Source organism: Schistocerca piceifrons, chromosome 3 (genome assembly GCF_021461385.2).
Source record: "Schistocerca piceifrons isolate TAMUIC-IGC-003096 chromosome 3, iqSchPice1.1, whole genome shotgun sequence".
Taxonomy (NCBI): domain Eukaryota; kingdom Metazoa; phylum Arthropoda; class Insecta; order Orthoptera; family Acrididae; genus Schistocerca; species Schistocerca piceifrons.
In genome coordinates, this window is record NC_060140.1 from 196014485 (window position 1) to 196039102 (window position 24618).

At 43.5% G+C, this 24618-nt stretch overlaps 1 protein-coding gene and 2 non-coding genes across 4 annotated transcripts in view; 1 reads left to right on the forward strand and 2 right to left on the reverse strand.

The window, feature by feature from the left end:
* The window catches only part of LOC124788337 (complexin), a 723750-nt gene that overhangs the window by 527293 nt on the left and 171839 nt on the right, over positions 1-24618 (reverse strand). The gene's annotated exons all lie outside the window — the stretch shown is intronic.
* Positions 10954-11028, reverse strand: Trnat-ugu. The gene has a single exon. It is a non-coding gene; the product is annotated as a tRNA-Thr (tRNA).
* Positions 11457-11531, forward strand: Trnat-ugu. Its single transcript has one exon. It is a non-coding gene; the product is annotated as a tRNA-Thr (tRNA).

The following is a 24618-nucleotide window of genomic DNA, read 5'->3' on the forward strand; positions in this document are numbered from 1 at the left end:
ATTTTTGGAGCCCTCAAGAAAGACATTATTGGCCTTCAGTTTGCTTTGGACGAAGAGGTGCATGCCTCGGCACAATCATGGATCTATAGACAAACGCAAACACTTTTCTACAGTGGGCTGAATGTGTCAACGCTTATGGCGATTACTTTTGAAATAATAAAGTTTTCTTATTTTTTCCCCTGTCTTGCTTTCATGTGAGTGCCCCTTATATAACTCTAATGTGGTATACCTTTTTTGTAACAGCGTCGTCTCTGAAAGACGTCAATGAATCCGCCCCTCATTTAACTTCGTGGTTTTGCTTTTTTTAAGTTCGTCATAGTATCGCTTCTCCGCCTGCATTTGCTCATATTTCACATGCCAGGAAGGAAGATCACGCTGGGAATCTAAACTGTGTGTTTTCATTCTCATCTTAGTCACAGTTGATAGTCGGCAGATCATATACACTCCTGGAAATGGAAAAAAGAACACATTGACACCGGTGTGTCAGACCCACCATACTTGCTCCGGACACTGCGAGAGGGCTGTACAAGCAATGATCACACGCACGGCACAGCGGACACACCAGGAACCGCGGTGTTGGCCGTCGAATGGCGCTAGCTGCGCAGCATTTGTGCACCGCCGCCGTGTCAGCCAGTTTGCCGTGGCATACGGAGCTCCATCGCAGTCTTTAACACTGGTAGCATGCCGGGACAGCGTGGACGTGAACCGTATGTGCAGTTGACGGACTTTGAGCGAGGGCGTATAGTGGGCATGCGGGAGGCCGGGTGGACGTACCGCCGAATTGCTCAACACGTGGGGCGTGAGGTCTCCACAGTACATCGATGTTGTCGCCAGTGGTCGGCGGAAGGTGCACGTGCCCGTCGACCTGGGACCGGACCGCAGCGACGCACGGATGCACGCCAAGACCGTAGGATCCTACGCAGTGCCGTAGGGGACCGCACCGCCACTTCCCAGCATATTAGAGACACTGTTGCTCCTGGGGTATCGGCGAGGACCATTCGCAACCGTCTCCATGAAGCTGGGCTACGGTCCCGCACACCGTTAGGCCGTCTTCCGCTCACCCCCAACATCGTGCAGCCCGCCTCCAGTGGTGTCGCGACAGGCGTGAATGGAGGGACGAATGAAGACGTGTCGTCTTCAGCGATGAGAGTCACTTCTGCCTTGGTGCCAATGATGGTCGTATGCGTGTTTGGCGCCGTGCAGGTGAGCGCCACAATCAGGACTGCATACGACCGAGGCACATAGGGCCAACACCCGGCATCATGGTGTGGGGAGCGATTATGTATCCCGTGCCACCCAACGTGCTCTAGAAGGTGTAAGTCAACTACCCTGGCCAGCAAGATCTCCGGATCTGTCCCCCATTGAGCATGTTTGGGACTGGATGAAGCGTCGTCTCACGCGGTCTGCACGTCCAGCACGAACGCTGGTCCAACTGAGGCGCCAGGTGGAAATGGCAAGCCGTTCCACAGGACTACATCCAGCATCTCTACGATCGTCTCCATGGGAGAACAGCAGCCTGCATTGCTGCGAAAGGTGGATATACACTGTACTAGTGCCGACATTGTGCATGCTCTGTTGCCTGTGTCTATGTGCCTGTGGTTCTGTCAGTGTGATCATGTGATGTATCTGACCCCCAGGAATGTGTCAATAAAGTTTCCCCTTCCTGGGACAATGAATTCACGGTGTTCTTATTTCAATTTCCAGGAGTGTACATACAACAACCTGTCCCAGACATGAGTGATCGCTCGTTCTGAATGCATGTGGGATATAATTACAGACGCATGCAACTAGACAAATTCACGTGGAAGTTTCTGGCTAAGCTTTGCGGTAGCAGCTTGGGATGGCAATAGAAGGTAATCTTCGAAGCCGATCTGGTGGCCCGCATCTCTAGACGTGCTGTAACGCGGTTATTCATTTTTGTAGGAACAAACAAGGATAAGAAAATTTGCTCTTATAAATTGACTGAAGAAATAAGCGCCAAAATAAGTGACACGTGAAAATGTGTTTGGTACTTGAATAGCATGATCAAAGCAAATTTCTTGTTTTCAGAGGTTTTTTGCAGCAGCAGCTCTACAAAAAATGAGGTTGGAGGAAAGTTAACACAATTATGTTGGACTTTTATTACAATGTTTGTCTAACTGTCCTTTACAGTTCATTGTGATAAGCATTGACTTGTACCATAACAAAAGTCACTACTGTGCGTGGAGAGACAACTGAATGGGTTAATCGAACATCAGTTTACATAAACGAATGAACTATTGACACCATTGTCTTCTCGTTGGAAGAAACGACTGATGTTACTGGAAAACTCATCTCGATGATTGGTCAGTGTGCTCCTCACCACGTTTGTTCGATCTCTGTACGCAGAGGCTAGATTAGATTTTAGACAGAAGTCACCGGGAAGTGCAGGAGTCGATCGCAGTATCAGTCGCTGCTCCGTGATGAAGTATGTATGGCATGCTGTTTTGTACACATGTGAACAGTGGTTTCTGGATGGGAATTAGTTATATTTCTGAGTCGAGATTCACCGTAACGAATAAACTCAATCGTTAGGAGCAGTGCGGCATTCCTTCTAGTGATGATTTCAGTATCACTTCAGGTAAATTCAGATGGGTCCGAATTCGATCTTTAATCAGTCACGATTAACTTCATGATTCTTTTCGCTGTAAGTCAGCAGCTGGCCTTGATGATTTATTTACTAATGGAAAGTGGAGAACTTTGCTTTCGATTACTCGGTGAGTTTGAATCATTTTGTGTGAGTAACTAACAATCCATGTTGCGTGTCCTCTGTCCAGCCAACCTTGCGGATAAATGATAATTAATACGTTATTACAATTTGCTCGCATGGAACCATGCAATTAGTATTATTTTGTATACTCCACGTGAATTCAAATCCAGGAGTCAGCTCGATCAGTTAAATAAATACTCTTGATGTAGCTACGTAGTTCGATAAATTTCTCCACAATGTGCAGAACAGCCTGTTTCCCTTCTTCCTGTAATCACTAACTTCGTCTATCCTGTGTGAGAAAATTACTCCTGATATGTCGTTCTGCAGTTCACTAATTAAATTTCCGTTGCACTGTTTTCGCCTTAGGATAGAAACTAGGGCTAATACTCAATCAATATTCAAGGAATTTCAGCCAATGTGGCACTCAGGGCCAGGTAGCGATAGTCAAGTACAGTATTTGTGCAACAGATAGCTCTCAGCTACAAAAAAATCCTCGGTATAAACTGAAACTGAGTCCAATCACAACAACAGGAAACAGAGCGGACTACTTTTAGCATATGAAGACGAGTTTATTCTGGAAACTTTTACAAACCAAATGTCACATATAGAACTGTTGTTCTCAGATCTGTCTGTTAGCTTTGACGTCTAACTCTGTGCTTCAAAAACTGCGAAGTTGCCACAAGGTTTATGTTATCTTATGTCATCCGAAATAACGCAGAAATTACAGTCTAATAACACATTATTCCACCTTCTCAGTGGGATATTTATTGTGTACACTTTGCCTGTTCTCCTTTGGGTAACACACTAACGCTTAACATCATGTCCAGCCTTCCGTAATCTGCACGCCATCGACTTGCTTTAGTTTTAACATTTTTCTTGCAGGTCCTGTCACTTATCTTTCCACACTGTCACTATCTTCCTCTGCCTATCCAAGATGCTAGAAACGTGAGATCTCGCATTGGACTTACAGGGTAAAGACGGATATTTGATTTTCGAGGTGAGATTCCAGTATATAAGAAACCGATGAAAACTCACACCGCGTGGAAACTCAACTCCCCTCGCCGGAGATAAGAAGACACTGAACGTTAATTGTGTCTTTCACAAGCATTCTTGGTATCTTTAGAGCCTCAGACATTGCCACGACATGTACAGTATCTGGCCGCGTATACGATTTAGTCACCTCCACCAGTGGATGAATCTTTGGCAATTTCAAGCCACTCGTGGCAGCGAAACGTCGAAAAAATCATTAAGCAAATGTCAGTTGAAGATCCCGGGACGACAGCGTACAGGCAGTATTTCAACAAGAGGCTACGACAGCCTCAAAAAATAAGAACAACATTTTACAAGACCGTCTAACAGAGGACGTAGGGAAAGATTAAACTTTTCGTGTCACAATTACTGTAGTTGTAGTTGTGTTGGTATCAAGAGACGGAAAAACAGGTAAAGAAGATATCTGTCTCCAGCTAGCCTTTCCCCTTTCGAAATTTTTCATCCCTGCACTGTACAATCCGTTGGCTTCGCCCGGGGCAATACTTTCCTCCACATTGAGTAACTCAGCAGCCCCCACACACAAATGGATACATCTCATAAATTGCGGAACGGAGTATGGTGAATAGCTACAATGCTACACATATAGCTATCTCACTAAATCCATGTAGGTTACGGGTAACATACGATACAAACTATTATTAATATTGCTGTTGTTAGACATAGCGCATAAGTAGTGTCCAGGTGCCAATATTTAAAGTTCTAGATCAAATATGTTGAATAAAAATAAACAAAAAGCGAAGTAAAAATAAAGAAACACATAAATTAAAAACGGTAACTGCACTGAATGGTGTTCGAAAGTATATACTAAGGTACAGCTCGCCAAATTCTCATGAACACATTTGTCAAAAACAGGAAATTTTAATAACCGTTCGGCATTCTGAGTGTAATCTCCGAAGACAGAGAGTAAGCCCTTAGTCAAACGTCTGCTATCGTATGTGCAAAGTTGACCACACTACTGAAATAACAAAGTAAACAAAAGGAAAAATAATCTTTGTTATTGACACTGCTTGATTTCTGTATTGTATCCTACTTCCAAAGAAAAAAATATTGAAGTGCAATTACGTAAATTATCCGTAACAGTATCACAGTCATCGCAACGATATTATGGATGGTCAGCTACCAACTCTTTCTGGTAGGTACTGTATAAAGAGGAATTTGCGATAGTAACAGTAGGCTTTGAGCAGCAACGTAGAGAACTTTGCGACAAACGACGTAAACAACATGGTGAGTATAGAGTCATGTCGTTGACGATATTTTGTAACATGAACAACACTATTTTGGTTACGACAATTTACTAAATAGGGGAAAAACGAGTTCGAATTACAGATATCATGATTAATCACAGACAAATGACGCAAACATTTCTTTGAAAGAAAACAGACTATCACAAAAGAAAACTGCTCGACACCTGTAATGAAAGCCACGCTACACGGTACGAACAAAACAGCATTTATAGTAAATTAATCTTGGCAGAACCGGGAAATGCACTTTTGCTTTTATAGCTCAAGTGGAGACTGCGATATGGAGTAATTCCGAGTATATGTAGTTACCAATAGTAAATCGTAAAAGGGTTTGTCAAGAAAAATGTCAACTATTTACCGGGAATAAAACGTATCGAATATCGTAAAAATTAGCTCTACAGCTGTAATGGGGACCACTGACGACACGCACTACCAGTTTGATATATATTGTACAAAAAAAATTGGTAAATTGTGTAAATATTATAATTCCCTCTGAAGCACAAGGGAAGCATTTTGGTCCTCATACACAGCAGAGATTAAAAATATAATTTCTCTCGAAAGGAACTAAAATATGACGACAAATAGCGCTGTATGGAAATCCAGATCAAAGAGCGGACAAGCAAGCGAAGTCAAAGTAGCCATTACATTACTTCACTGGTCAAAACCGAAAGTTGATATTACGTATTTCTCTTGACCCCTGATTGTTCTTATGTGTGACGTATGACACGTTCCTACAGACGCAAGCCTTGTCTCTCCTCTCACTTTCGTAACATGGTGCCTACGGCAAGGAAAACAGGACGAGATGTGACGATTAAATTAAATAAATTTCTGTTGTGGCGTACCTGCACTTCAGCCATGAAGCCACTATTCGGTATTAGGCTACAGTATAGTTAATTTTAGCGCTATTTTTAACGTTTACATTTCAAATATAATTTATGACATTTGACTCACGGTTATGCTTTGCTGAAGTTCGCGAAACTCCTTTCACACTGCTAATGAGTTTCCAAACCACAAATCTCATGTATTGACGCGCGCTGTAGATAACTGGTCTGCTTTATTTCCGGGACTGCGCAAAGAGCTGCAGTTTCAGGGCATCTAAATGAAAATTCCAAGAAAAGCTGAACGCGAGCCGCACACATCGCGTGGTTGTTCCTGCATGAACGTTGCCTAGTGACGAGACCTGAACTGCTTCGCATTGTTGCCAGACTCTACACTTTTTGTCAGTTCTGTGGGCAGTAGCATCTCGCACTGATTTTACTGAGTCAATATAGGCGTGTTTTTTCATTCGGTATGTCGGAGGAGAAGAACTTCCTCTGCAAGTCCTTCACAGTGGCGACGGGAAACTTCGTTATCTAGTTTGCAGGTCAGATTCACAGCAACTCGCCAGTAATTCACAGTCTTGAAATACTTCACTGCTTTCGTGCATGCCGTGTTTATTTGCTTCTAGCTGGTGGAGGCAATTACCTAAATTCGTATTCACGTAACCGATAACTCTTTACGTAACAAATACCACAGAGGTGTGTACTGGAGCCACGAGAGGCCGTCGCTTCTTTTAACTTCAGAACTGTTGACCTTTGCCTGTGGTGAACTCTCAGTTTCAGAAATAGTCATTAAGCACAGTTATAAACTACTTCAGAAAAACTCCAGAAAAGCATAATTTACTTCTTATTTATATTCTTCATCCAAACATGTTTCGTCACCTATGTGTCACCTACAGTGTGTTTCGTTTTATTTCTGTAAAATATTATACAAAATTTGTAGTCTGTTTGCTTTTTTTGGTTGTGAAATTATAACATGTGCATTTTGATTTTAAAGATGGAATTATAGAAGCTGGTTTCCTTTTTTGAGTTGTATGGCATGAGAGCACGTCTGAAAAGTAGTCGGAAGAATGTGTTTTTTGTGCAAAGCGTAATTACTTTGAAATAATTTTACAGGTAGTAAAATTGATGAATGTTCTGTACTTAAATTTTCCGCCATACCGTAAGTTCTTGATATGTCCTTTGTGGGTTGTAACGGTATAAATTGTTTTTCACACTTCTCAAATTTCGTCCGCGAATTTAAATATTCCTAATATCTCGTAAGCGGTTCCGGACACGAGAACTTGTTTTCCGATTGAGTATCATGCATCTAGACATTAATAAATTAAAACTCCCATTACGTCTTCTGTCTGCATGTTAAGGATACTCCCAAGAACTACTTCAGGCATTTTGATATGGTTTTTAATGCTAGATAGACTGATTCACGAGGAAAGATTGTGTATATCATCTGTTACTACTACGCAACGGAAGTTATCCGGTCGTAATACATAGTTCTACCCGAGAGAATCCTTGGAAGCTCGCTAGTGAAGGATAAAGTGCATTGTTGAAGGTTAACTCCCTCAACTTTTGTGTATTCCTACACGTCTACCTAGATGTAGAAGATGTGGGAACAAAGTATAAGGCGTCTGACGTACGAAGTAAATGGGAGTGCCCCAGTAAGCAGCATGCAACTGTGGTATAGACTCTGGCCCGTTCGTCAGACTGTGTGACTGGTTGCATATCGGTTTTAGCCGAGAAAAATGTAGACGAATTAGAATAAGCCAAGAATAGAATTTTGAGGAAATCGTTGTCGTATAGCTATTCAGATTGAAGTGTTAGTAATATGTCTTTACAGATAGGAAATAATCTACCATCAAAAGAACCTCGTATTACTGTCGTACCTGCGTGACGTAACCGCATTACTTTTCTTCAGTTGTTGGTTATCCGAAAGAAGAGTGCAATAAACTTTTCACTTACACTATGTGATTAAAAGTATCACAACAATCGTATGAAATGCAAAAAATGGTTCAAATGTCTCTAACCACTATGGGACTTAACATCTGAGGTCATCAGTCCCCTAGACTTAGAACTATTAAAACGTAAGTAACCTAAGGACATCACATAAATCCACGCCAGAGGCAGGATTCGAACCTGCGACCGCAGCCGCAGCGCGGTTCCGGACTTTTTTTTTTTGTTCTCAGTTTGTTCGATATTGTTTGTTGCATTTCTTCGGTGTGGATGTCCCGTGACACCCGTTCAAGTTCAGTGTTGAGTCGTTGACTCAGTTTTTTTATTGCAGAGGGCAGCTAACCCTCTGACCGAACACACTGAGCTACCGTGCCGGCAGGACTTGAGCGTGTAGAACCGCTCGCCCACAACGGCCGGTGTATGAAATTCAGAACTGGCCACTAGATGTCAGGAGAGGCGGACACGCCATAGAGAGCCTGTATACAGAGAGAGTGGCCAAAGGTAAAGTTGCCCGTGATTGGTTGATTAGCTTTGGCAGAAAAATGGCGGGAAACGTCTCTCGCGCTTCCTATGTTCGCCGTGCTTTTGAGTTGAATTGAAGATCAGAGGACTTTTGGAAACGATTAAAAAGTATTTGAATTATTGAGAGACTTGTTATGCGTTGTCCATGCATGTTCCGTTTAGTTGTATATCGTTTTTAGTACTAATTAATGTCAAATACGAGTTGAAATAATGAAGCGTTTTGTGATGAAGTCGGTAGGCCTACATGTTTGAAGTAAACGCGTTACTAATTGTACAATGTTGTTTTTGACATCTGTAATTCGTTCTGCAGACGTTCGTAAACGATGCCAGGTTGTGATGTATTTGGTTGTTCCGATAGAGGCGAAGGTGGATTTCGCATGTTAGCATTTCCACGCAATGAAGAAAGACGAAAGCAGTGGGCAGATGCAGTCAACAGGGCTGACATAAATCAAACGGGAGCCTTGTGGAAACCAACCAAGTACTCTTATCTATGCGAAGTAAGTGGTTTTTGCTTTTTGCTACATATAAAACAACTTGCACTATACATAGTTAAATTTGAAAACAGACCCGTAAATTGGCTGTGTGAAAATTATTATAACACATTATTCTTATAAACAAAGGCATTTTACGAATAATTTCGCCATATTGTCTTGTGCTTTTGATTCGGTGAGTGTGTACTCCACTACTCCACTACTGGCCATTCAAAGGCCCCACCCGCAGTTTGGCAGAAAAATGGCTGCCGTATCGTCCGGTTGGCCACTCTCTCCCTGTACAGGCTCTCTAACCCGCCACTGTAAACTGACACGGGGATATTGTGTTATCAGTAGAGAAGCAATAAAGCAGAATGAGTCGGTCAGTAGAAGACAGTTACTTCGAAAGTAGACTTGTCATTGGATGTCACCATCCGTCAGGTAAGTTTCAATCCTTCTAAAGCGGTCAAAATCGGCTGTTGGCGATGCGACTGCGAACGGGAAAGGCCAATTACCAACCGAAGCTAAATCAGGACCAGGCAGACCTCATGTATGGACGGACAGGGACTGTCGAGCATTACATCTGCATCTACATTTATACTCCGCAAGCCACCCAACAGTGTGTGGTGGAGGGCACCCTACGCGCCACCGTCATTACCTCCCTTTCCTGTTCCAGTCGCGTACGGTTCGCGGGAAGAACGACTGCCGGAAAGCCTCCGTGCGCGCTCGAATCTCTTTAGTTTTACATTCGTGATCTCCTCGGGAGGTATAAGTAGGGGGAAAGCAATATATTCGATACCTCATACAGAAACGCACCCTATCGCAACCTGGACAGCAAGTTACACCGCGATGCAGAGCGCCTCTCTTGCAGGGGCCTGCCACTTGAGTTTGCTAAACATCTCCGTAACGCTATCACGCTTACCAAATAACCCTGTGACGAAACGCGCCTTACGGAGGATGCATGTAAAAAATCCCATAAAATCTGCGGAATGAATCGCTGGAGAGTAGCAAAGAGCTACCAACAGTCCACTAGCACAATGGCTGTGCGTAATGTGTTGAAAAGAATCGTGCGCAGTGGTCCAGCAGCCGTCATAAGCCACACATTTTTGTAGTTAGTGCTAAGCGACGCAGAAGGTGTTGTAAAGAGCGGCACTACTAGACAGTGAATGACTCAAAATGAATGATTTGGCGTGATTAATCTCTCTATAAGTTCCAGTCTGTTGTAGGGTTTCTTTTTGGCGAGTTCCTGGAAAACGTTATCTGCAGCCATGTGTCGTGACAAAGTGAAGTACCTAGAAGGTGGTGTTACGGCATGGCGATATATTTCGTGGTTAGGATATGATACCTTACTGATTTTACGAAAAGGCTAAATGCATAGGGATACGAACAAATTTTACATTATTGTGTACTGTGCACAACAGAAGAACTGAAGACAAGACGTATTCGTCTTCATGGAACTACAGCGATCATTACTTGCAAAAAAGTGTTGCAAATTCGGTTTGCAGATACATTTCCTCTATTTCCATATGAAATGTGGATACTTTTATTTAAACAGAGGAACTGTTCTAAGACGAGGATTGCTTGTATTAGCATAACAGTTTACCATAAAGCAGCATCAGTGAGGGACAAACTATCAGATATAATAATTTGATGACAGAAGTGGGATACGGAAGTACTAAGGAATGACGAGATACGTTTGAAGTTCTCTAACGCTATAGATACAACAATAAGGAATAGCGCAGTAGGCAGTACAGTTGAAGAGGAATGGACATCTCTAAAAAGGGCCATCACAGAAGTTGGGAAGGAAAACATAGGTACAAAGAAGGTAGCTGCGAAGAAACCATGGGTAACAGAAGAAATACTTCAATTGATTGATGAAAGGAGGAAGTACAAAAATGTTCCGGGAAAATCAGGAATACATAATTACAAGTCACTGAGGAATGAAATAAATAGAATGTGCAGGGAAGCTAAGACGAAATGGCTGCAGGAAAAATGTGAAGACATCGAACAAGATATGATTGTCGGAAGGACAGACTCAGCATACAGGAAAGTCAAAACAACCTTTGGTGACATTAAAAGCAACGGTGGTAACTTTAAGAGCTGAAATGATAATTAAGTGGACACCCTAGCTGCAAACAGGCGTTGATGTACTTAATTGGGGACATGCTGAAAATGTGTGCCCCGACCGGGACTCGAACCCGGGATCTCCTGCTTACATGGCAGACGCTCTATCCATCTGAGCGACCGCGGGCACAGAGGATAGTGCGTCTGCAGGGACTTATCCCTTGCACGCTCCCCGTGAGATCCACATTCCCAACATGTCCACACCACTACATTCGTAGTGCGCCTAATAGATGTTTGCCCATCATACTCATTACTCGTGGCAGATTAATCTACCAAGTCCCGTACGAGTTCGGGCATAGCGTGTGCGTTCGCACAAGAAGGTCAATGGCTGGGAAGCCATATTTTAACTATATATGACGGTAGTGTCTGTTCCCGAAAGGACAGTTACCGTGGATGACCATGCAGTCTCGCTAGAAATGAAATGATAATTAAATGGACACCCTAGCTGCAAACAGGCGTTGATGTACTTAATTGGGGACATGTTGAAAATGTGTGCCCCGACCGGGACTCGAACCCGGGATCTCCTGCTTACATGGCAGACGCTCTATCCATCTGTGCCCGCGGTGGCTCAGATGGATAGAGCGTCTGCCATGTAAGCAGGAGATCCCGGGTTCGAGTCCCGGTCGGGGCACACATTTTCAACATGTCCCCAATTAACTACATCAACGCCTGTTTGCAGCTAGGGTGTCCATTTAATTATCATTTCATTTCTAGCGAAGCTGCATGGTCATCCACGGTAACTGTCCTTTCGGGAACAGATACTACCGTCATATATAGTTAACATTAAGAGTGCAACGGGAATTCCACTGTTAAATGCAGAGGAGAGAGCAGATAGGTGGAAAGAATACATTGAAAGCCTCTATGAGAGTGAAGATTTGTCTGATGTGATAGAAGAAGAAACAGGAATCGATTTAGAAGAGATAGGGGATCCAGTATTAGAATCGGAATTTAAAAGAGCTTTGGAGGACTTACGGTCAAATAACGCAGAAGGGATAGATAACATTACATCAGAATTTCTAAAATAATTGGGAGAAGTGGCAACAAAACGACTATTCATGTTGGTGTGTAGAATATATGAGTCTGGCGATATACCATCTGACTTTGGGAAAAGCATCATCCACACAATTCCGAAGACGGCAAGAGCTGACAAGTGCGAGAATTATCGCACAATCAGCTTAACAGCTCATGCATCGAAGCTGCTTACAAGAATAATATACAGAAAAATGGAAAAGATAATTGAGAATGCGCTAGGTGACGATAAGTTTGGCTTTAGGAAAAGTAAAGGGACGAGAGAGGCAATTCTGACGTTACGGCTAATAATGGAAGCAAGGCTAAAGAAAAACCAAGACACGTTCATAGGATTTGTCGACCTGGAAAAAGCGTTCGACAATATAAAATGGTGCAAGCTGTTCGAGATTCTGAAAAAAGTAGGGGTAACCTATAGGGAGAGACGGGTCATATACAATATGCACAACAACCAAGAGGGAATAATAAGTGTGAACGATCAAGAACGAAGTGCTCGTATTAAGAAGGGTGTAAGACAAGGCTGTAGCCTTTCGCCCATACTCTTCAATCTGTACATCGAGGAAGCAATGATGGAAATAAAAGAAAGGTTCAGGAGTGGAATTAAAATACAAGGTGAAAGGATATCAATGATACGATTCGCTGATGACATTGCTATCCTGAGTGAAAGTGAAGAAGAATTAAATGATCTGCTGAACGGAATGAACAGTCTAATGAGTACACAGTATGGTTTGAGAGTAAATCGGAGAAAGACGAAGGTAATGAGAAGTAGTAGAAATGAGAACAGCGAGAAACTTAACATCAGGATTGATGGTCACGAAGTCACTGAAGTTAAGGAATTCTGCTACCTAGGCAGTAAAATAACCAATGACGGACGGAGCAAGGAGGACATCAAAAGCAGACTCGCTATGGCAAAAAAGGCATTTCTGGGCAATAGAAGTCTACTAACATCAAATACCGGCCTTAATTTGAGGAAGAAATTTCTGAGGATGTACGTCTGGAGTACAGCATTGTATGGTAGTGAAACATGGACTGTGGGAAAACCGGAACAGAAGAGAATCGAAGCATTTGAGATGTGGTGCTATAGACGAATGTTGAAAATTAGGTGGACTGATAAGGTAAGGAGTGAGGAGGTTCTACGCAGAATCGGAGAGGAAAGGAATGTGTGGGAAACACTGATAAGGAGAAGGGACAGGATGATAGGACATCTGCTAAGACATGAGGGAATGACTTCCATGGTGCTAGAGGGAGCTGTAGAGGGCAAAAACTGTAGAGGAAGACAGAGATTGGAATACGTCAAGCAAATAATTGTGGACGTAGGTTGCAAGTGCTACTCTGAGATGAAGAGGTTAGCACAGGAAAGGAATTCGTGGCGGGCCGCATCAAAACAGTCAGTAGACTGATGACAAAAAAGGATTCGGTAATATTTGTCGCACTGATTGCTCATTACGGTCCTGTTTTCACATTATGCAGAAGCTTGTGGCGTAAATGATAAGGATTTTCAGGTCCCCAAAGTCGGTTCTTCTGTGAGTTACCGTATTCTGATAAATGTTGTCGTGATTCACTAGAAAAACAGAGCACTTCAGATAAACCTTGCAATCACGCATTGACTGCTATACTGAAGTCGAGAAAATGTATGTGAATTGATAAGTTTATGCTCCGTCATCAGCTTGTGATGTTTCAGATTGAACTATGCATACCTGTGTGGACAGATGCCACTGATTCAAAAGCTGAAGAGGTGAATGACACAACAAATTTCTAAAATTTATTTTCTCGGTCGCTCCTATCGTGTCTAGATTTCTTCTCTGCTAAAGCTCTTACGCCACATGGTACACGATCGGAGGTAAGGCTCATAGTGTATACGGCTACTCCAGCTTGCCTACAGGGATACAGTCCCCCGTGCAATATCGGACTTGGCGGTTGCGTTGTGCGAGAAACACCCTGTACTTCCTTTAACGGCACTTTAAGGCTCTTGACAAGATGAAAACGTGATATATGGGACGTTAAGGTGCGCTGCGAAACTTCTCAAAGACATTGTCGAGAGGAAAGCTGGAAGCAGTGGCGAAGACTTAGCTACGATCCACATTATTCGAGGTTAACGTGGCTTTAGAGATGAAATTGGGCTGTGCTTCCAACATTGCCCCTCGCATAAAGGTCATTCTGCGCCAAAAACGAGCTTCTTGTAGCTTTAGTTCTCTTTTCAATGGGTCACAAATATCGTTAAAAAAAGTCCTTACATTTAATTACGCCATAGGTGGTTCAATATAATGTCAGATAACAATGTTGCTTGTAGTCACCCCACAAGAAAATGTTTGCTCCTTTCGGTATTATAACTTGCCGTTAACTCTCGTTAACGTCTTCATAATATCAGCTGTGCACATTCGTGGAATGGCCTTTATATTTATAAGTAATTGCAGAAGTAAGTGGTAACGACTTATTGCACAATTTGTAGAAAAAAGGCTATCAAGTACCTGTCGGATATGCTCCATGTTAAAGCCCTAGTCTGCACAGGTAATAAGAGGAGAAAACTCGGCTGTAGGAGGTTCTCTACAAAACCAGGGATACTGGAAAGATAGAGACCGAAGGATGTCCGTAACGGTGAAGAATTTGTTCATGATGTTCTAGGTACATGGTGGCCCCCAAAAGCAGCTTGAAAAATAAATATAACAAAAAATTGGTACAACAACTGCAATTTGTATGTTATTCCAAGGCAAATACAAGGAGCGACAGGTAGATCTTATTGCGAATAGGCTACGTGTACAAAATCTTTCAACAGTTGCTTGATTGTAGAACTCATCACTAGTTGGAGTTTATTCATTTATTCTTCACAGTTACAGCTTATTAACTGGAATGCTAAAACATGTCATGCAACTCGCATGTTTTGAATAATAAAAAGTCTATATAATAATTGTTAGAAACTGGTATTTATAAATACTAGGAAGAATTTAAGGCCCAGTCTACTACGAGGTCATTAGAGACAGAACGCAAGAATGAATGGAAAGGAAGGGAAACTAAAACGTCTGTTCTCTTCTAAGGGCCGGCCGGTGTGGCCGAGCGGTTCTAGGCGCAACAGTCTGGAACCGCGCGACCGCTACGGTCGCAGTTTCGAATCCTACCTCGGACATGGATCTGTGTGATGTCCTTAGAACTACTTAAACCTAACTAACCTAAGTTCTAGAGGACTGATGACCTCAGAAGTTAAGTCCCATAGTGCTCAGAGCCATTTGAACCATTTTTTTCTTCTAAGGGAATCATCCCTACTCTGCCTTAACCGACTGAGGGACATCAAGAATCCTGTTCGGTAAACACGACTCTTATGCCTCACTACTTCGCCATTTCACCCGCTTATTGATATCGGCCATTTATTTAGTTACAAAACTGATACCTAGTATTTTAAACAAACATGCTGTTGTTTAATGTCACTTATTAATCAGCTACAATCTTTACATTTATGAAAGACACTTCTGCGATTAACTAGTTCGTAAAATGTATTCCGGTGTAGACATTTTATCGTATCCCGATGCTTATTCATGAAACTCACAACATGACAAATCTCAAACAAACAGCTTGCAAACAATGACAAACTGAATGGTTCAAATGGCTCTGAGCACTATGGGACTTAACTGCTGAGGCCACCAGTCCCTTAGAACGTAGGACTACTTAAACCTAACTAACCTAAAGACATCACACACATCCATGCCCGAGGCAGGATTCGAACCTGCGACCGTAGCGGTTGTGCGGTTCCAGACTGTGGCGCCTAGAACCGACAAACTGAATGGGACAAGATACTTTTAACTCCCTCTATCTCTTTTTCCTTACCCTTTTTGCTTTGGGAATTATGTGTTAGAGGGATACTATCTATAGATATGTCTCGTACGAGACATACTTTCTGTTATGTGGTTCTAACGATTCTTATGAAAGATTTACAATAACAGGGAAGAACAGGGTTTAAATTCCAACCAACTATAGGTCACTGCAGGTAGCTATAAAAATTCGATTTGACATAGACAGAGAATAAAATGGACCTCTTTCTTTCGAAGATTCATTTTCGCATTTGTTTTAGCTATTTACGGTAGCCACTGAAGGCGAAATCCGTGTGGTCAGACGGAATTTTAAATTTCGCATGCAAGTCCATTGTCTTAACCATTGTGGCATTTCGATGGGGCCAACACACGTGTTTCACATTGTCGCAGTATTACATCATGGGAGCGCTTTTAAGAGCTGTTGACATCCAGTGATTCAAGAGCGTTTCTTTCGCACTGTCGAGCTGGCTAAAGAGGTCGTTGGCAGTTCTACCAACATTTTATTCTGAATTTTACGGCCTCTAACTGTTAAAGTGAACTGACGGGCGTCTCGAACACTTCAGCAAGACTCGAGTGTAGGTGTCACTATTGTCTCTTATGTGCTCCTAGTACTTCTACACCAGTCTTCTATAGCTCTCATAATAAAAGGTCCAACTGTGCCTGATGCAACTGGTTTTGTCTGCCCATCACTTTAAACCATGGTATAAGAAAACTAAAAACGTGGAATCGATAGAAAGGAGTCCAGCTGTGTCCAGCTGAGTCCAGTCCCTACAGCTGAAAAAAACTGAAATTTGTGGTAAGGTCTTATGGGACCAAACTGCTGAGGTCATCGGTCCCGAAGCCTACACACTACTTAATCTAACTACGCTATGGACAACACACACACCCATGCCCGAGGGAGGACTGGAACCTCCGACGGGGCGGGTGGGGGGGGGGGGGGCGAGGAGAGGGGGTGGGGGACCGCAAGGACCGTGACAAGGCCCCTTAGACCGCGCGGCTAACCCACGCGGCCCTACAGTGGACTGAGGTCGCATAGTGACTGCAAGTATGAACTCGAATTGACGAGGACAAGGGCTCAAATCCCCGTTCGGTGATGCAGATTTACTTGCAAGTTAGTGCATGATTTCTCTAAATATCTAACGTAAAATGCCAGATAGTTTTGTTGGAAAGAACTCAGTCGCCTTTCTTCTATAATCTTTCGCAATCTGAACTTGTGCTCTGTCTCTAAAAACCTTGTTGTCGAAGGGATATTGATCGTTAAATCAGTTTTTGTTTCGATAGCGTTTTTCGATGTAAGTGTCCACAGATGCTGCTAATGTCTTAAAGAAAGTCATTTTACTGAGAGGGATTTTCTTTTATTTTAAAACAGATGTTTCATGATTTAGCTTTTTGCTAATTATGACCCATCGGACATTATGAAACTACATCACAATAAAAACTGTTGTGCTTACAGTATGTAATTGTGCAAGTACATAAAGGTTTAGGCGATATGATGCCAACGCTCCTCAGATCGTCCCAGGGCGTCAAGTGGTCGATTCCGTCCCTGTAACTGGTTTCATCCTGCACAGTTCGCTGTCTGACAAATTCAGTGATGTTTTGCCGTGGCGTTACCTTGTCAGCAGAAGTTCACACACCAAGTGAACGGAGCGTTAAGTTGCTGGCATCCGGCTACTATCCAGTGTCAGCCAGCCTAGGGCCTGTTGCAGTTTACGAAAAACTTCACGGACTTCATGAACGAAAATTTGTATAAATAAACCAATTTTTGCATATTATGCTAGCCCATCTTGTACATTATATTCTACACATCTATGCGAGGAGAAAGTAATATGTGGCAGCACCCTATATAGAAGTTTCACACAACGATAGCGCGTACTGTCGCTAAGCCAATATACTTAACGCATTAAAATACGTTAGCTTAACCACTTGGTCAACCTAATAAAATCAAATAGGGACGCCATGAAATGTTGCTTTCTCCACATAATAATATGTAGAAGATAACATTTTGCAAACCTAGCAACTTTTATTTTAATGTAACTTCGTAATACCTGCAGAAGGCCAAATTAACGGATTGCTGAATAATGCAGAAAAAGATTTATTTCAAAACACACGAACAGCCTACTCACAAAAATGACATCTCTTAATAAGTTTTTCTTTGCATTTGGGAGGATTGGAGCTTACATACCGTCCTGGCTCCATGATTTAGGTTTTCTGTTCAAATGGCTCTGAGCACTATGGGACTTTACATCTGAGGTCATCAGTCCCCTAGAACTTAGAACTACTTAAACCTAACTAACCTAAGGACATCACACACATCCATGCCCGAGGCAGGATTCGAACCTGCGACCGTAGCAGACGCGCGGTTCCGGACTGAAGCGCCTAGAATCGCTTGGCCACTCCGGCCATCTAGGTTTTCTGTCATTTGCTAAAATGATGTCGGACGAATGTCTAACTTTTCTTCAGGAGATATCAGGTTTTCTTCCTTCTGCAAATACTCATATAAAAGGCATTCTGCCAGTTGTGCTATATAAAAATTATCAGTAGTTGATACTGATGAATTTCTGATTCTGCACCTGTGGTTGTTGCCCTCCAGGGTCGACGATTTCTGGAATGACTGATAGCGTGATTTTTTTTTTCTTACAGGAAGGTTCAAAGGTGTGCGTACTTACACGTTTTTATCACAAGCTGTTCTTCTGAATTCCCGGAATTTCGGGCGTAATCTCCAAAATCTCATTTTCTCTTGCTACTTCTCTTTCGCTTCCATGGCAATTCAGATGAGGACCGTATGACCAAAAAGGGGCCATTAAGAACGAAAAGTGTCCCTTAATAAACACGCAGACGGGGAAAACTTCCTTATTAGTCCGTGGTAATTGCGCCCGCTACCTGCGTGTTTGTGCGCGGTAATCATGCTGCCTCAGCCCCCTGCCCCTCCGACCGCCGTACGTCGGCCAAATTAAACGCACCGGGAGTATTTCATACCTCGCGAATACGAGGCGCAAATGGAACGGCCGAGTTAACGAACTGGAACGCGGCCCGCCCCTAAATGGCTGCTCGCATACATCACTAGCACAGTCAAGGAGGAGGGTGGAATAACAGGGCGGCGGGGCAGGGCGGTAGAGGGAAAGGAGGGGCCAGGAAAAAAATAGCGAGCACCGCGGCCGAGTGTAATGGCGCGCGCCCAGGTTGTGAGTTTAGTTGAGGTAATTGCCGTAAAGATGGCGCGGGCGCGCGGTCGCGGTCAGCCTGCCAGCGCCAGCTTGGCGGAGCTCCAAGTTGGCACCGCGGCGGCTAGGACCGGCTGGCGGCCGGCCGGCAGGCCGAGATGAATTGTCGGGGTCGGCCGCAGGGCAGCCGAGGCGCTGCCAGCGCGCTCATATCGCAACTTGGCGCCAACCAACGCTGCCCCAGCTGCTGCTGCTGTGCTGCTGCAGCCCCTGCTGCTGCTGTTCGCATAGTTGGCCTGCTCCGCAAAACACGAGTTTCAGGGCGGAAGTAGGCCGCTGCTGCAATAGCACTCGGCAAACAAACACACACAGAAACACATACAAAAATAAGGCTTATAATTTGCTCATCGCCGTTGCACAACTCATTACATCTCATTTATGTGCTTTTATTTCAGGGTTCCGTTCCTCAATCGGTAAAACGGAACCCGTATAGTATAACATTGTCGTCTGTCCTTCTGTTTACCTGTCTGTCCGTCTGCTGAGACACCTGTTCATCAGCAGTGGGTAGAGGTATCAAGTTGAAACGTGTCTCAAATACTTAGATCTACGTCCCAGCATCAGTGTAAATACACTACTGGCCATTGAAATGGCTACACCAAGAAGAAATGCAGATGATAAACGGGTATTCATTGGACAAATATATTATAATAGAACTGACATGTGATTACATTTTCACGCAATTTAAGTGCATAGATCCTGAGAAATCAGTACCCAGAACAAGCACATCTGGCCGTAATAACGGCCTTGAAACGCCTGAGCAGTGGGTCACAAAGGGCTTGGATGGCGTGTACAGGTACAGCTGCCCATGCACGATACCACAGTTCATCAAGAGTAGTGACTGGCGTATTGTGACGAGCCATTTTTCCCTCCTGGTGCCTTTTTTTCCTTTGCGGCACCAAACATCTGACTGGTTCGCGTGAGTGTTGCACAAAAATCGAAATGACTGTGCTGCCTCACCCTCCGTACTCTTCGGACCTGGCCTCTGCGGACTTGTATTTTTCCAGATTTGGAAACCACGCTGAAAGGACGAAGATTTGCTATGATAGACGAGATGAAAATTCTCAGACGGTGCTTCTTACTACCCAGCAAGAGGCGGAGAAAGACTGCTTCCGAAAGTGGAAACGGCATTGGGATCCGGGTATCAATTGTGGAGGACAGTATTTCGAAGAATACTATGCACAATAACTAAAAGGTAAGTGCAGAAAAATCTTGTGGGCGACGTTCAAGAAATTTTGTGAACAGTCCATGTAGATGTACACTACTGGCCACTAAAATTGCTACACTAAGAAGAAATGCAGATGATAAACGGGTATTCACTGGACAAATATATTATAATAGAACTGACATGTGATTACATTTTCACGCAATTTGGGTGCATAGATCCTGAGAAATCAGTACCCAGAGTAATGACGGCCTTGATACGCCTAGGCATTGAGTCAAACAGAGCTTGGATGGTGTGTACAAGTACAGCTGCCCATGCAGCTTCAACACCATACCACAGTTCATCAAGACTAGTGACTGGCGCATTATGACGAGGCAGTTGCTCCGCCACCATTGACCAGACGTTTTCAGTTGGTGAGAGATCCGCTGGCCAGGGCAGCAGTCGAAGGCCCGTACAGGATCTCCAACATGCGGTCGTGCATTATGCTGCTGAAATGTAGGGTTTCGCAGGCATCGAATGAAGGGTAGAGCCACGGGTCGTAACAAATCTGAAATGTAACGTCCACTGTTCAAAGTGCCGTCCATCCGAACAAGAAGTGACTGAGACGTGTAACCAATGGCACGCATTACCATCACGCCGGGTGATACGCCAGTATCGCGATGACGAATACACGTTTCCAATGTGTGTTCACCGCGAAGTCGCCAAACACGGATGCGACCACCATGATGCTATAAACAGAACCTAGATTCATCCGAAAATTGACGTTTTGCCATTCGTGCACCCAGGTACGTCGTGGAGTACACCATCGCAGGCGCTGCTGTCTGTGATGCAGCGTCAACGGTAACCGCGGCCATGGTCTCCGAGCTGATACTCCATGCTGCTGCAAAACGTCGTCGAAGTGTTCGTGCAGATGGTTGTTGTCTTGCAAACGTCCCCATCTGTTGACTCACTCGAGACGTGGCTGCCCGATCCGTTACAGCCATGCGGATAAGATGCCTGTCATCTCGACTGGTAGTGATACGAGGCCGTTGGGATCCAGCACGGCCTTCCGGATTATCCTTCTGAACCCACCGATTCCATAATCTGCTAACATTGGATCTCGACCAACGCGAACAACAATTTCGCGATACGATAAACCGCAATCGCGATAGGCTACAATCCGACCTTTATCAAAGTCGGAAACGTGATGGTACGCATTTCTCCTCCTTGCACGAGGTATCACAACAACGTTTCACCAGGGAACGCCGGTCAACTTCTGTTTGTGTATGAGAAATCAGTTGAAAACTTTCCTCATGTCAGCACGGTGTAGGTGTCGCCACCGGCGCCAGCCTTGTGTGAATGCTCTGAAAAGACAATCATTTGCATGTCACAGCATCTTCTTCCTGTCGGTTAAATTTCGCGTCTGTAGCACGTCATCTTCTTGGTGTAGCAATTTTAATGGCCAGTAGTGTGATTTAAGCTTATAAGTCTATGCAGTCACAAGATACAGCCATATATAGCGCAGGTCCTGATGCTCGAAAACTCATTCGTCAAAATCTATAGAGATATACATGTCGCTCCTGCTGGTCTAGTTCTCCAGCTGCTTGGGAAAAAAGGAGGGGAATGGCTGGACTCTATGGGGAGACGAGTAGCCCAAAAGAGAAAAAAGCGGTATAGAGCGGCGTAGAAACTGACAAGTCGTGGGAGCAAATAAGATTGCGGAGTCGGCATAAATAACATGTGGCTCGGACTCCTTGTGTAGCCATAGGTCCTCTTTCCCCAGATGGATAACTGATGTAGGTTATGGACACACAAGTCGTGGAATTGGCGAGCAATAGATTGGCTTGTACCAATCAAATGGTTCAAATGGTTCTGAGCACTTTTGGATTCGACATCTGAGGTCATCTGTCCCCTAGAACTTGGAACTACTTAAACATAACTAACCTAAGGACATCACACACATCCATGCCCAAGGCAGGATTCGAACCTGCGACTGTAGCGTTCACGCGGTTCCAGACTGTAGCGCCTAGATCCGCTCGGCCACTTTGGCCGGCTTGTACCAATCCATTGAGCCACAGGAAACTATTATTACTATTATTATTATTGGCCGGCCGGTTTGGCCGAGTGGTTCTAGGCGCTTCAGTCTGGAACCGTGCGACCGCTGCGGTCGCAGGTTTGAAACCTCCCTCGGGCATGGATGCGTGTGATGTCATTAGGTTAGTTAGGTTTAAGTAGTTCTAAGTTCTAGGGGACTGATGACCTCAGATATTTAGTGCTCAGAGCGATTTGAACCATTTATTATTATTGCAATTAACTTTTTACAGAGACCTCAGAGTGTGAGTCCTACTTGCACTCGCCGGCTTTTGGCTTTAGCCATTTCTAATTGATCTTATATTCGTGGCTCAACTGAATAGGAAGATGAAAAAGCTTCCAGTATCGAATTCCTGTTGATCTGCAGCCTGAAACAATTGATCTGTAATGCAGCAGGGAGTATGTACACGGTCTAGTGGTCTTCAAGCCTTTCCCCGTGGATCGATTTTCTCGTTGACCCAAGTCTCCACACGTCTCCCAAATCTATTCCCTGAGACGGTGGAGGGAGCACAGTACACGCAGGGCTGAGGTCGTCTGCAAGCGCAGCACGTTTGCTGTGAAGCCCTGTCTTACGAAATGAAAATGACGTTGGTAAGGACTCTATATCCCTATTAGAAAAAAGTGTGAAAATGAATTGGTTGAAATTCTATGGGAGATCACAATATTCAAGCCCAAGCAAACTGATGCAAAAATACGATAAAATCGTTGAAGGGAAGATAGACAAAATTGTGCCATACAAAAGTAAGTTAACAACTTTGAAAAAATAAACTCACAAGATAGACTCAGTACCTTAAATAAGAACTGAGAGTGAACACTTACTGAATGATAAGATTATCTGATATTCGATTAAGTCGTAAGTTTCATGTAACTATCTTGAATCGTTAACTTTCCGCATTGTCGCTCCTACTTCTCAGGAATGAGTCCTGTATTCTTGAACATATGTCTATATCTTCTCGCCTTTTGATATAGAACTAATAGGGGAAAATAAGAAATGACATTCATTTAAGAAGAAGTTTAAGACAGACTTGAATAGTCAATAGTAGCAGTGTGAAGCGAACATGCCTTTATAATGTTCTTCAGTTTACTTTTGCTGTCTTTCGTACTCATCATATCACTAGGCTAGTATTTATTCTCGTTCCTCCAAATAGCGGCCGTTACGTGCTTCAGTTACCTCATGTGTCCGCTACGGCGTGGTTGGATCTTGGCCGAGGCTTCGAGAAAGACAGGCCGCGGAGCTTACGTCACACCACATGACACTACAGATCTTACGAGTGCCAGCAGTAGCCTCCGGCGGGGAGCGAGTAACTATTTCAGGCGAGTTTAATACTTCTTATAGTTCTTAACTGCACGTTTAAATGATTGCAAGCTCTCGACAACACACGACAAAGTTAAGTCCGGTAGGGGTTACCTTCCACTGACATGCTAATTTCTCGTGGGCCCTGCACGAATCTGGGCGTTCGCGAAGTGTGACAGACAAGCCGACTAGTGTGACGTCACAAGTTAGTTCAGGGGCCCGTGTTTCTCGTGGAGCCCGGTCTTGGACGCAGACGCATTCTAGCGGCTTTGCAAGGAACCAGCCAATAAGTTTTCTGATTACATCAGGCGGTAAAAATATACGGACTCCACTGTAGTTGTAAAAAGATGAAAATAATGGAGAAGAGCCAACATTATCAATGATTAATTAATTAAAGAACTTTGTAAAACAGAGTATGTGAAAATTAGTTTATAGGACTGGATGCATGGTACATTTCTCTCTCTTTAGATTATTGGCATTCTACAGGGTAAGAAGTATACGAAAGGAAACAATATTTGTAATAAATGTAACTGTTTATTAACATGACTAAGATTAACAGATATATTTTATAGAACATTGTAAGGAAATTCATGGTTAATTAAAGGGTGATTAGCATTATAATGAGCACTGGAGTGGCCCCTGTAACGGAGTTATTTACTGGTAGATACAATATTTTCAATTAAAAAATATTTTAGATCTTATGTTGGGTAGAAGTTATTTGTTTGAGATTATTAACATCATCACACTAAGTTACCTGCGCAGAACGTCGTATTTTCTTCTGGACATATCAAAGCACGGGAGAAAATAATCCTAAATTTATTCCATCAAAAACTCAATGTTACGAATGTGAAACATTGTGGCGAATGCATGGTATGCTGGTGCTTCCTATCAATTTGTATTGGTATTTAAACAAACTGTATTGGAGTATCTTCAAATCAAGGCAAGACGTAAGCTGAGATTACTTTTTCCTTTTTCATTTACGATCTACCAGGGTCCTAAAACCGAGTGAGAAGTGTTGGTGTCTGATACGCAAATTAGATATATGGTTTGCGACTGATCACTGCATGGTTGTTCTGAGGTATTTCAAGTAACTTCGTCACAATACATCGGTACATCAGAAAGTTGGTTGAAACGGGAACGAACAC